The sequence below is a fragment of the Triticum aestivum genome, chromosome 1B (genome assembly GCF_018294505.1).
Source record: "Triticum aestivum cultivar Chinese Spring chromosome 1B, IWGSC CS RefSeq v2.1, whole genome shotgun sequence".
In the NCBI taxonomy this organism is placed as follows: Eukaryota; Viridiplantae; Streptophyta; class Magnoliopsida; order Poales; family Poaceae; genus Triticum; species Triticum aestivum.
The window spans coordinates 84,986,532-84,997,147 of record NC_057795.1 but is presented as its reverse complement, the minus strand read 5'-3'; positions in this window follow the sequence as shown (position 1 = coordinate 84,997,147).

The window sequence follows — 10,616 nt, the reverse complement described above, 5'->3', positions numbered from 1 at the left end:
GTTGGGTGCCTTTCCATGCCATGTATTGCCCTGTGGTGAGTGGTTCAAGCTCACCAACATGCCTTCATAATTCTGTTTCTGCCATGTTTGAATCTGTAATATAACTTGCCATGTTTATATGGTTGCAATCATATTTTCTGATCCTTCTTGGCTCATGGTCAGTAAAGGACTTTTTTTCTATGCATTTAGTAGTATCATGCCATGCCTTTGTTTGCCATGATAAGTTCCTGTAACATGTTGTTTGATAGCTCTAAAAATTGCAACCTGATGTTATTTTCCGCAAAGTCTGAACTTATATTATTTGCAATCTTTCCATGTGTGTTTGAGCATGTTCTAGTGATTTCTGGAGATAGCTCAGTGTTCATGTTTTGTTATGCTTTTCCTGTACATCATTCCCATGCCTTTTGTTTTTATGTTGAGATGCTGTAGCATGTTGTTTTGATGCTTGCAATATGCCTAGTTGCTGTTTTGGACAGCTTGTCCTTTAAACTTATTTCATGTGTGTGTGTTGAACCGTTGTTCCGTTTTGGGTGTGCTCTATATGAAACTTGCTTGATTTTGCATGTAGTTTCATATTATCATGTTGCATCCATGTTTTGAGGTGTTTGCTTGTTGTTTGGGTGCTTTTTGCATCAATGCCATGTTTAACTTGGTTTGCTCATATCTTCTAGGCCGTAGCTCCGAACTAAATGAACTTTATATGTAACTTGACTAGAATCTCGTGTAGATCATCTTTGTGCATCTTAACTTGCTGTTTAACAACTTGAACATAAGGTTTATTCAGATCTGGACCAATTTCGAAATTTTCATATGAGGACTTATCGGAATTGTTATATGTTGTTCCCGGCCTCATTTAAACTTGGTTTGATGTGTTGCTCTTGTTTGCATCATCTCCTACCATGAGTAGCCTCATCTAGCTTTGTCATGCATCATGCTTGTTGTGCATCATGTCTTGTATATGTGTGGTGTGTTTACCTTGTTGTGTGCTTCTTTTCGATAGTTCATGTTTCGTTGCGATCGTGAGGATTCGTTCGTCTACGCTTGGTTCGGCTTCATCCGTTCGTCTTCTTTATGGACTCGTTCTTCTTCCTTGCGGGATTTCAGGCAAGATGACCGCTACCCTGAATCTCATTACTATCATTGCTATGCTAGTTGCTTCGTTCTATTGCTATGCTCCGCTACCTATCACCTATTTATCAAGCCATCCGAAATTGCCATGAACCTCTAACCTTTGACACCTTTCCTATGCAAACCATTGCTTGGCTATGTTACCGCTTTTGCTCAGCCCCTCTTATAGTGTTGCTAGTTGCAGGTGAAGTTGAAGATTGCTCCATGGTGGATAGGATTTTGGTTGGGATATCACAATATCTCTTATATTATTAATGCATCTATATACTTGGTAAAGGGTGGAAGACTCGGCCTTTTGCCTGGTGTTTTGTTCCACTCTTGCCGCACTAGTTTCCGTCATACCGGTGTTATGTTCCCGTTGTTTGTGTTCCTTACGCGGTCGGGTGATTTATGGGACCCGCTTGACAGTTCGCTTTGAATAAAACTCCTCCAGCAAGACCCAACCTTGGTTTTACCATTTGCCTCACCACCACCTATACCTTTCCCTTGGGTCGGCCAACCCGAGGGTCATCTTTATTTTAGCCCCCCCGGGCCAGTGCTTGTCTAAGTGTTGGTCCGAACCGGGCAGACTGCGGGGCCACCTCGGGGCAACTCGAGGTCTGGTTTTACTCGTAGGCTGACCCATCCGGTGTGCCCTGAGAACGAGATATGTGCAACTCCTATTGGGATTTGTCGGCGCATCGGGCGGCTTTGCTGGTCTTGTTTTACCATTGTCGAAATGTCTTGTAAACCGGGATTCCGAGTCTGATCGGGTCTTCCTGGGAGAAGGTATATCCTTCGTTGATCGCGAGAGCTTATCATGGGCTAAGTTGGGACACCCCTGCAGGGTATAATCTTTCAAAAGCCGTGCCTGCGGTTATAGGCAGATGGGAATTTGTTAATGTCCGGTTGTAGATAACTTGACACCAGATCCGAATTAAAACGCATCAACCGTGTGTGTAGCCGTGATGGTCTCTTTTCGGCGGAGTCCGGGAAGTGAACGCGGCCTTTGGGTTATGTTTGACATAAGTAGGAGTTTAGGATCACTTCTTGATCATTACTAGTTGACGACCGTTCCGCTTGCTCTCTTCTCGCTCTTATTTGCGTATGTTAGCCACCATACATGCTTAGTCGCTGCTGCAGCCTCACCACTTTACCCCTTCCTTTCCCTTTAAGCTTTGCTAGTCTTGGTGATGGGATTGCTGAGTCATCGTGGCTCACAGATTACTACAACAACAGTTGCAGGTACAGGTTATGCGATGATCATGATGCGAGAGCGATGCTTGCTTGTTTTGGAGTTCTTCTTATGCTTCTTCGATCAGGGGATAGGTTCCAGGTCGGCAGCCTGGGCTAGCAGGGTGGATGTCATTTGAGTTACTGTTTGTGTTTCATCCGTAGTCGGATGATGCTCTTATGTATTGTGATGTTGTATTCGTGTGGCATTGTATGCCTCTTATATGTATCCCCATATATTATGTAATGTTGATGTAATGATATCCACCTTGCAAAAGCGTTTCAATATGCGGGTCTATCCTTGGTGGGACCTTCGAGTTCCTTTTGGATAGGGTCGCATATTGGGTGTGACAAGTTCGTATCAGAGCCTCGACCGACCCTAGGAGCCCCCTTGATTGATCGTATAGTTTGGACGTTGTTGAGTCTAGAAGAAAACTACTTTCGAAGTCTAGTTATATCGGAGAGTAGGAATTCTTTTTACTCCTCAGCCCTTTCGTCGCTCTGGTAAGGAATCTTGACGTAGATGTTTTGAACTACTCCTCTTCCCTTTCAAATTTTTCTTTAGGATCACGCAGTTGGTTTTCCGATCGTTGGTTCTCAGCTCTTTTGATCCGGTGCATTTCTCGTCAAGTCGACTTGAGCCTCTTCATCGTTGCCAAGTTCAATCCTCAGTTGTTTTCTTTTCCCACCCACCCTCCCTTTTTCTTCTCGGGACCGGAGTCCGTAATCGAGTATCCATCCTACTCGTGCGAAGTCTTTGCTTTCTTTCCTTAATGATTTCAACCGGTGTTTTCTCTTCAAGATATTCGTCGGTTTCCCCTTCCAAGTTGTCTTTGCCTTCCCGCCCTCCCACCCTCTTCTTCCCGGAGCCTCAGTCTCTTTCGAGCATCAATTTTCATTTGTACGGAGGTTTTTCAGTCTTCCCTCAATCATTTCAATCGGTGAATTCTCGTCTCGTTCGGCATTCTTCATGTCTTTTCTTCTCCGGTGGATTCAATTCTAATTTTCGGTAGTGATTATATTCTTTCCCTCAGCTCAAGTGTCTTCCCTGCTCGTTTGCCTCTCGCGAGTTTATCATTCCGGAGCTCAAGACATCTCAGGAGATTCGTTTGTGTTACAATTAATTCGAGGTTGTCACCTCATTCAAATATTTCAATTGTTCCGGTGCATCATCTACCTCTTCAACATCCCTTTCCAACGGTGTTATCTCTTTAGTGGGCCCTAACCCACAGGTCTTTTCCCAGGATCTTACCTGACTCTTCTAATTCCCCAGGAGTTATTCTCAATTCTTTTAAAGTTTGACGTAAGTATGAAATTCATCAGTTAGATGCTTGTCCAAGTTCGATCTCAAATTCTTTTCATTGTTGGCTCAACCTCTTCGCTTTCCGTTTTCCTGGAGTATCTTAGTAATTTTGGTGTTGTTTCTCGTCGTCATTTGAAGACCGAAGAAGAGTCTTTCCTCTAAATTTTGTCCGTCCTCCCGAAGATTCGTGGTTCTAGCTTCATATCATCCTCTCAAATTATTCCATTTGTCAGATATTCTTTCTTATCCATCCGGGGTATGTTAGAAGTTGTTTTCCCATTTCTTTTCACCGAGGCCATCATTCCAGTTATCGTTCTCTAATTATCTTGGTGCTTCGTTCAAGTGTTCTTTAATCAGTTCATGATCTCTTTGTCCTTTTGCATCTAAATCCCCTCTAGCATATTGGTCCTTCTAAATTCTTCCCGGTGATTCATTCTCTTTCATCATTTATTTCCAAATTTTCACGGTGGTCGTTCAAGATTCTTTTCCTTGCTTATCATTCTAATTCATTTGATCTTTCCAGTCCTACCGGTGGTTCATGAAGACCTTCTCAAGTTTGCAATGTCACTTCTCAATTCTTTTCAAGAAGAATAAGTAATATGCGAAATCCATTGATGTCATCAATTTAATTTGATGAAGAATAAGCATACAATAAATCTTATTCTTATTTCCTCAAAGTGAGTAATCCCTTCCTTCGGAGTTGTTCTTGATTCTTGATTCCAAGTGTTTTCACCTATTCTTTTTCGGAGTTCAAATTTCCTCGGTCATGTCGTCGGAACCTTCATCTAAATCATCGCAAGGCTCATCTTATTCTTTCATCCTTCATTTTATCTCATCATCCTTTTTGTTACAGGAGTTCTTCATGGTGGTTCTTCATGATTTAATTCTGTCTTCAAGAGTTCATCAAGATTTTGTTGGTGGAGTTCAAGTATCTTTTCTTCTTGCATCTCGAAGTGCAATTAAATCTCCGTATTCTTTTGAAGTGGAGTTTTGCATTTCTTCATTCTTCTAAGTTATCCAATCATTTCCGTTTGTGACTGGTTATCACCTCATAATTTCTGAGATGTTATCCATAAATCCACGACAAGCTTATTCTTTTCGTTGTTGAATTTTTTCAACAACTCCATTCAATCTTTTCTTCTAAGATTGCTTTCTATTTCATTCGTGGCACAAGTTGTCATTTTCTTCTCCGTTCTTTTCATTCAACTCTTTCAATTCTTTCCAGAGTTTTGTGTCATGTCTTCATCAAGTATCATTCCATCCTCTCTAGCTCGTGTTCTATTCTTTCCATGTTTAGTCAGAGTTCTGCCTAAATCCTTTCAGTCTTATTCGTTTCTTATCTCATTCTAACCGGAGTTGTTTCATGGCCTATCTGATTCCGTGAGCTTTCGATTCACGTCATTCTCGTCCTTCCTCTCGTATTCTCGAGTGCTCTCGATTCTTTGCTTCTTCTCGAGTTCTTGTTTCACCTCATCCCTTTTCCCTTCCGTCTCGGTCCTAAGATCTCGGGACGAGATCTCTTGTTAGGGGAGGAGTGTTGTAACGCCCCGGATCCGATGCGCCAGGTGTCTGCCAGTTATTCGCCATCGTTGCCATGTCATTTGCTTGCGTGTTGCATATTGTCATGTCATCATGTGCATCTCATTTTGCATACGTGTTCGTTTCATGCATCCGAGCATTTTCCCCGTTGTCCGTTTCGCAATCCGGCACTCCTATGCCCTCCGGCGTTCCCCTTTTTGTCTCTCTTTGTGAGCGGGTGTTAAACCTTCTTGGAATGGCCTGAGTCTTGCCAAGCGGCCTTGGTATATCACCGGTAGATTGCCTGTCAAGTTTCGTGCCATTTGGAGGTCGTTTGGTACTCCAACGGTTAACCGGGTAACCGCAAAAGCCTCCTTCTCTTTGCAGCCCAACACCTCTCCAAAGTGGCCCAAAACCCAGCAAACTCCCCTCCATGCTCTCGGTCGTTCGATCACGATCGTGTGGGCGAAAACCACTCCTCATTTGGACTCTCCTAGCTCCCTCCACCTATAAAAACGTCCTCCCCGTCCATTTTCGCAGATCAAACCCTAGTTTTCCCATCCGCGCCACGCCGGACATGTCCGTCCCCGGCCTACACGTCCGCCCTCGCCCCCGCAGCCAACCACACTGCACCACGTGGCCTCCCGCCGCCGTCCACCACGCCGGCCCACCCAGGCCAGGCCAGGCCCGTCCCGACCGCGACCGGGCCCGAGGCGTCCGCCTCGCCCGCGCAGCCGCCCGTCCCGCGCCGCCGCGCCTGGACCCCGCCGCCGCACCCCTCCGGTCGGCACCCGAGCCCCGCCGCGCTCTTCCACCTCTCTGCCGTCGTCGGCCGCGGCCCCGCACCGCCCCGGCGCTTGCCTCCGTGCCGCCGTCCCCCTTCCCGCCGCCAGGGGCCGCCGCATCCGCCCTGCCGGCGCACCCAGCGCCGCCGCCTCGGATCTGGCCGGAGCGGCCCACATCCGGCCGTCGCCTCCGCCGCGCCTCGCCCCGGGGCGGATCCGGCAAGATCCGCCCGGGAGCCCCTCATCCCCGCCTCCGCCGACCTCGTCCGGCGCCCCCACGCCCGTCTCCGGCCATCTCCCTCTTCTCCGGCGAAGTTTCCGACGAGGTTGACTTTTTCCCCTTCCCCGAAATTTCGCCCGTCCCTGATATTTTGCATTATAATGCCATGTTCGTCATGCCGTATCTCTGCATCCGTAGCTCCGTTTCGTGCGTGTAATATGTCAAATTGTTCGCCTCAAAGAGTACTTCATTTTGTTCCATTACATCATATTCATTTGAGGTCATCTTGATGCCTGAATATTCGTTGCAAGAGTGCTTCACGATGTTATCTGCTGTTTGTTAACAGAACGAACTCTTTTGTCATTTTTGCCATGATTGATGTGTGCATCCTATGAGGTTGATGTCTTCATGTGTTTTGAACTATGCCATTCCATCTTTGCATTGGTGCTTACCATGTATTTTTGTGATCAATGAGGTGACTTGCACAAGCATGCAAACTAGGCTTCGTGATATTGCTGATTTTAGTCCCTGTTCTGCTGTAATTTTGATGCCATGTAAACTTGTTGCTACACAGAGATGCATGCATATTTTGAGATACTTCAGTAAGGGTGTTTTGAACATGTGGTTATTGTCTATCCATTAATGCTCTTTGTTGCAATTATGGAGTAGTCTATTATGTCATTTTCGTGCTCTACTTTTGCTTCAAAATGTTTCCTGGCAGATTGTTTACATGTTATTCAATTTTGCCAAGGTTGCTATAGTTGATCCTTGCATGCTATGGACTTGTTCTTGCCTTGGTTTGTTCCATAAACATGTCTTCTTGATGATGCTATGCTTGTATTGTCATGCAATGACTTGTGCTGAGTGAATCGAGCTTGTTAAGTAGTGTACTTGATGTTGCTGTTTTGTTAGGCTGAATCTGTTATTTCGTGACGCTATGTAAACCTGCTTGTACAAATCATTCTATGCATAATCTGGAGATGTTCACTAAATGTGTTTTGTTTTACATGTCATGCTCTATCCATACATGACCCTGGTAGCATTTATAGCTTGTTGTAGCTTGTTGTAATCTTGCTCCAAAGTTGCTTCATAATGTTGTTGTCTGCCTGTTAACATTAAGTTCAGTTGTTTCCATGATTGTTGCTAGTGATCCATGCACCCTATGAACTTGCTATTGCCATGCCTAACTTCACAAATATTCCTTCTTACTATTGGGTGCCTTTCCATGCCATGTATTGCTCTGTGGTGACTGGTTCAAGCTCACCAACATGCCTTCATAATTCTTTTTCTGCCATGTTTGAATCTGTAATATAACTTGCGATGTTTACATGGTTGTCATCATATTTTCTGATCCTTTTTGGCTCATGGTCAGTAAAGGACTTTTGTTCTATTCATTTAGTAGTATCATGCCATACCTTTGTTTGCCATGATAAGTTCCTCTAACATGTTGTTTGATAGCTCTAAACATTGCAACCTGATGTTATTTTCTGCAAAGTCTGAACTGTTATAATTTGCAATCTTTCCATGTGTGTTTGAGCATGTTCTAGTGATTTCTGGAGATAGCTTAGTGTTCATTTTTTGTTATGCTTTACATGTACATCATGCCAATGCCTTTTGTTTTTATGTTGAGATGCTGTAGCATGTTGGTTTGATGCTTGCAATATGCCTAGTTGTTGTTTTGGACAGCTTGTCCTTCAAACTTGTTTCATGTGTGTGTGTTGAACAGTTGCTCCGTTTTGGGTGTGCTCTATATGAAACTTGCTTGATTTTGCATGTAGTTTCATATTATCATGTTGCATCCATGTTTTGAGGTGTTTGCTTGTTGTTTGGGTGCTTTTTGCATCAATGCCATGTTTAACTTGTTTTGCTCATATCTTCTAGGCCGTAGCTCCGAACTAAATGAACTTTATATGTAACTTGACTAGAATCTCGTGTAGATCATCTTTGTGCATCTTAACTTTCTGTTTAACAACTTGAACATAAGGTTTATTCAGATCTGGACCAATTTCGAAATTTGCATATGAGGACTTACCGGAATTGTTATATGTTGTTCCCGGCCTCATTTAAACTTGCTTTGATGTGTTGCTCTTGTTTGCATCATCTCCTACCATGAGTAGCCTCATCTAGCTTTGTCATGCATCATGCTTGTTATGCATCATGTCTTGTATATGTGTGGTGTGTTTACCTTGTTGTGTGCTTCTTTTCGATAGTTCCTGTTTCGTTGCGATCGTGAGGATTCGTTCGTCTACGCTTGGTTCGGCTTCATCCGTTTGTCTTCTTCATGGACTCGTTCTTCTTCCTTGCGGGATTTCAGGCAAGATGACCGCTACCCTGGATCTCATTACTATCATTGCTATGCTAGTTGCTTCGTTCTATCGCTATGCTGCGCTACCTATCACCTGTTTATCAAGCCATCCCAAATTGCCATGAACCTCTAACCTTTGACACCTTTCCTATGCAAACCATTGCTTGGCTATGTTACCGCTTTTGCTCAGCCCCTCTTATAGCGTTGCTAGTTGCAGGTGAAGTTGAAGATTTCTCCATGGTGGACAGGATTTTGGTTGGGATATCACAATATCTCTTATATTATTAATGCATCTATATACTTGGTAAAGGGTGGAAGACTCGGCCTTTTGCCTGGTGTTTGGTTCCACTCTTGCCGCCCTAGTTTCCGTCATACCGGTGTTATGTTCCCGGAGTTTGCGTTCCTTACGCGCTCGGGTGATTTATGGGACCCCCTTGACAGTTCGCTTTGAATAAAACTCCTCCAGCAAGGCCCAACCTTGGTTTTACCATTTGCCTCACCACCACCTATCCCTTTCCCTTGGGTCGGCCAACCCGAGGGTCATCTTTATTTTAGCCCCCCCGGGCCAGTGCTTATCTAAGTGTTGGTCCGAACCGGGCAGACTGCGGGTCCACCTCGGGGCAACTCGAGGTCTGGTTTTACTCGTAGGCTGACCCATCCGGTGTGCCCTGAGAACGAGATATGTGCAGCTCCTATCGGGATTTGTCGGTGCATCGGGCGGCTTTGCTGGTCTTGTTTTACCATTGTCGAAATGTCTTGTAAACCGGGATTCCGAGTCTGATCGGGTCTTCCTGGGAGAAGGTATATCCTTCGTTGGTCGCGAGAGCTTATCATGGGCTAAGTTGGGACACCCCTGCAGGGTATAATCTTTCGAAAGCCGTGCCTGCGGTTATAGGCAGATGGGAATTTGTTAATGTCCGGTTGTAGATAACTTGACACCAGATCCGAATTAAAACGCATCAACCGTGTGTGTAGCCGTGATTGTCTCTTTTCGGTGGAATCCGGGAAGTGAACACGGTCTTTGGCTTATGTTTGACGTAAGTAGGAGTTCAGGATCACTTCTTGATCATTACTAGTTGACGACCGTTCCGCTTTCTCTCTTCTCGCTCTTATTTGCGTTTGTTAGCCACCATATATGCTTAGTCGCTGCTGCAGCCTCACCACTTTACCCCTACCTTTCCCTTTAAGCTTTGCTAGTCTTGATACCCATGGTAATGGGATTGCTGAGTCCTTGTGGCTCACAGATTACTACAACAACAGTTGCAGGTACAGGTTATGCGATGATCATGACGCGAGAGCGATGCTTGCTTGTTTTGGAGTTCTTCTTCTGCTTCTTCGATCAGGGGATAGGTTCCAGGTCGGTAGCCTGGGCTAGCAGGGTGGATGTCGTTTGAGTTACTGTTTGTGTTTCATCCATAGTCGGATGATGCTCTTATGTATTGTGATGTTGTATTCGTGTGGCATTGTATGCCTCTTGTATGTATCCCCATATATTATGTAATGTTGATGTAATGATATCCACCTTGCAAAAGCGTTTCAATATGTGGGTATATCCTTGGTGGGACCTTCGAGTTCCTTTTGGATAGGGTCGCATATTGGGCGTGACAATGTCGTACATAGTCATCACTTAGTCACTCATACTACAACATTGTCAAACCAACTAAGGATCTCCTTCAACTTGGCTAACTTTGCCTGGTCACCGCCGGCGATCTGCCCGATTCACTGTTGCATCCTCTCCATATATGTCCTTCTGAGTGGTCTGGTGCTAGCTTTGGAAGATGGGAGGAGAGACGGTGGTCTTCCAATAGAGAAGAGGGAGAGGCGAGACGGTGGTTTTGGAATGGAGATGATTGAGAGGAGAGGAGGTGGTTTTGCAATGGAGAAGATCAGAAGAGGGGGAGGCGAGATGGTGGTTCTGGAATGGAGATGATAGAGAGAAGAGGAGGTGGTTTTGCAATGGAGAAGATCAGAAGAGGGAGAGGCGAGATGGTGGTTTTGGAATGGAGATGATGGAGAGGAGAGGAGGTGGTTTTGCAATGGAGAAGAGGGAGAGGAGCGTGAGGCAGCGATTTAGGATTGGGCGAGAGGGCCGGCGCGCTGTGATTGGATCAAAATCAAAATCAATTTACCCTTCAATTAAGAAAG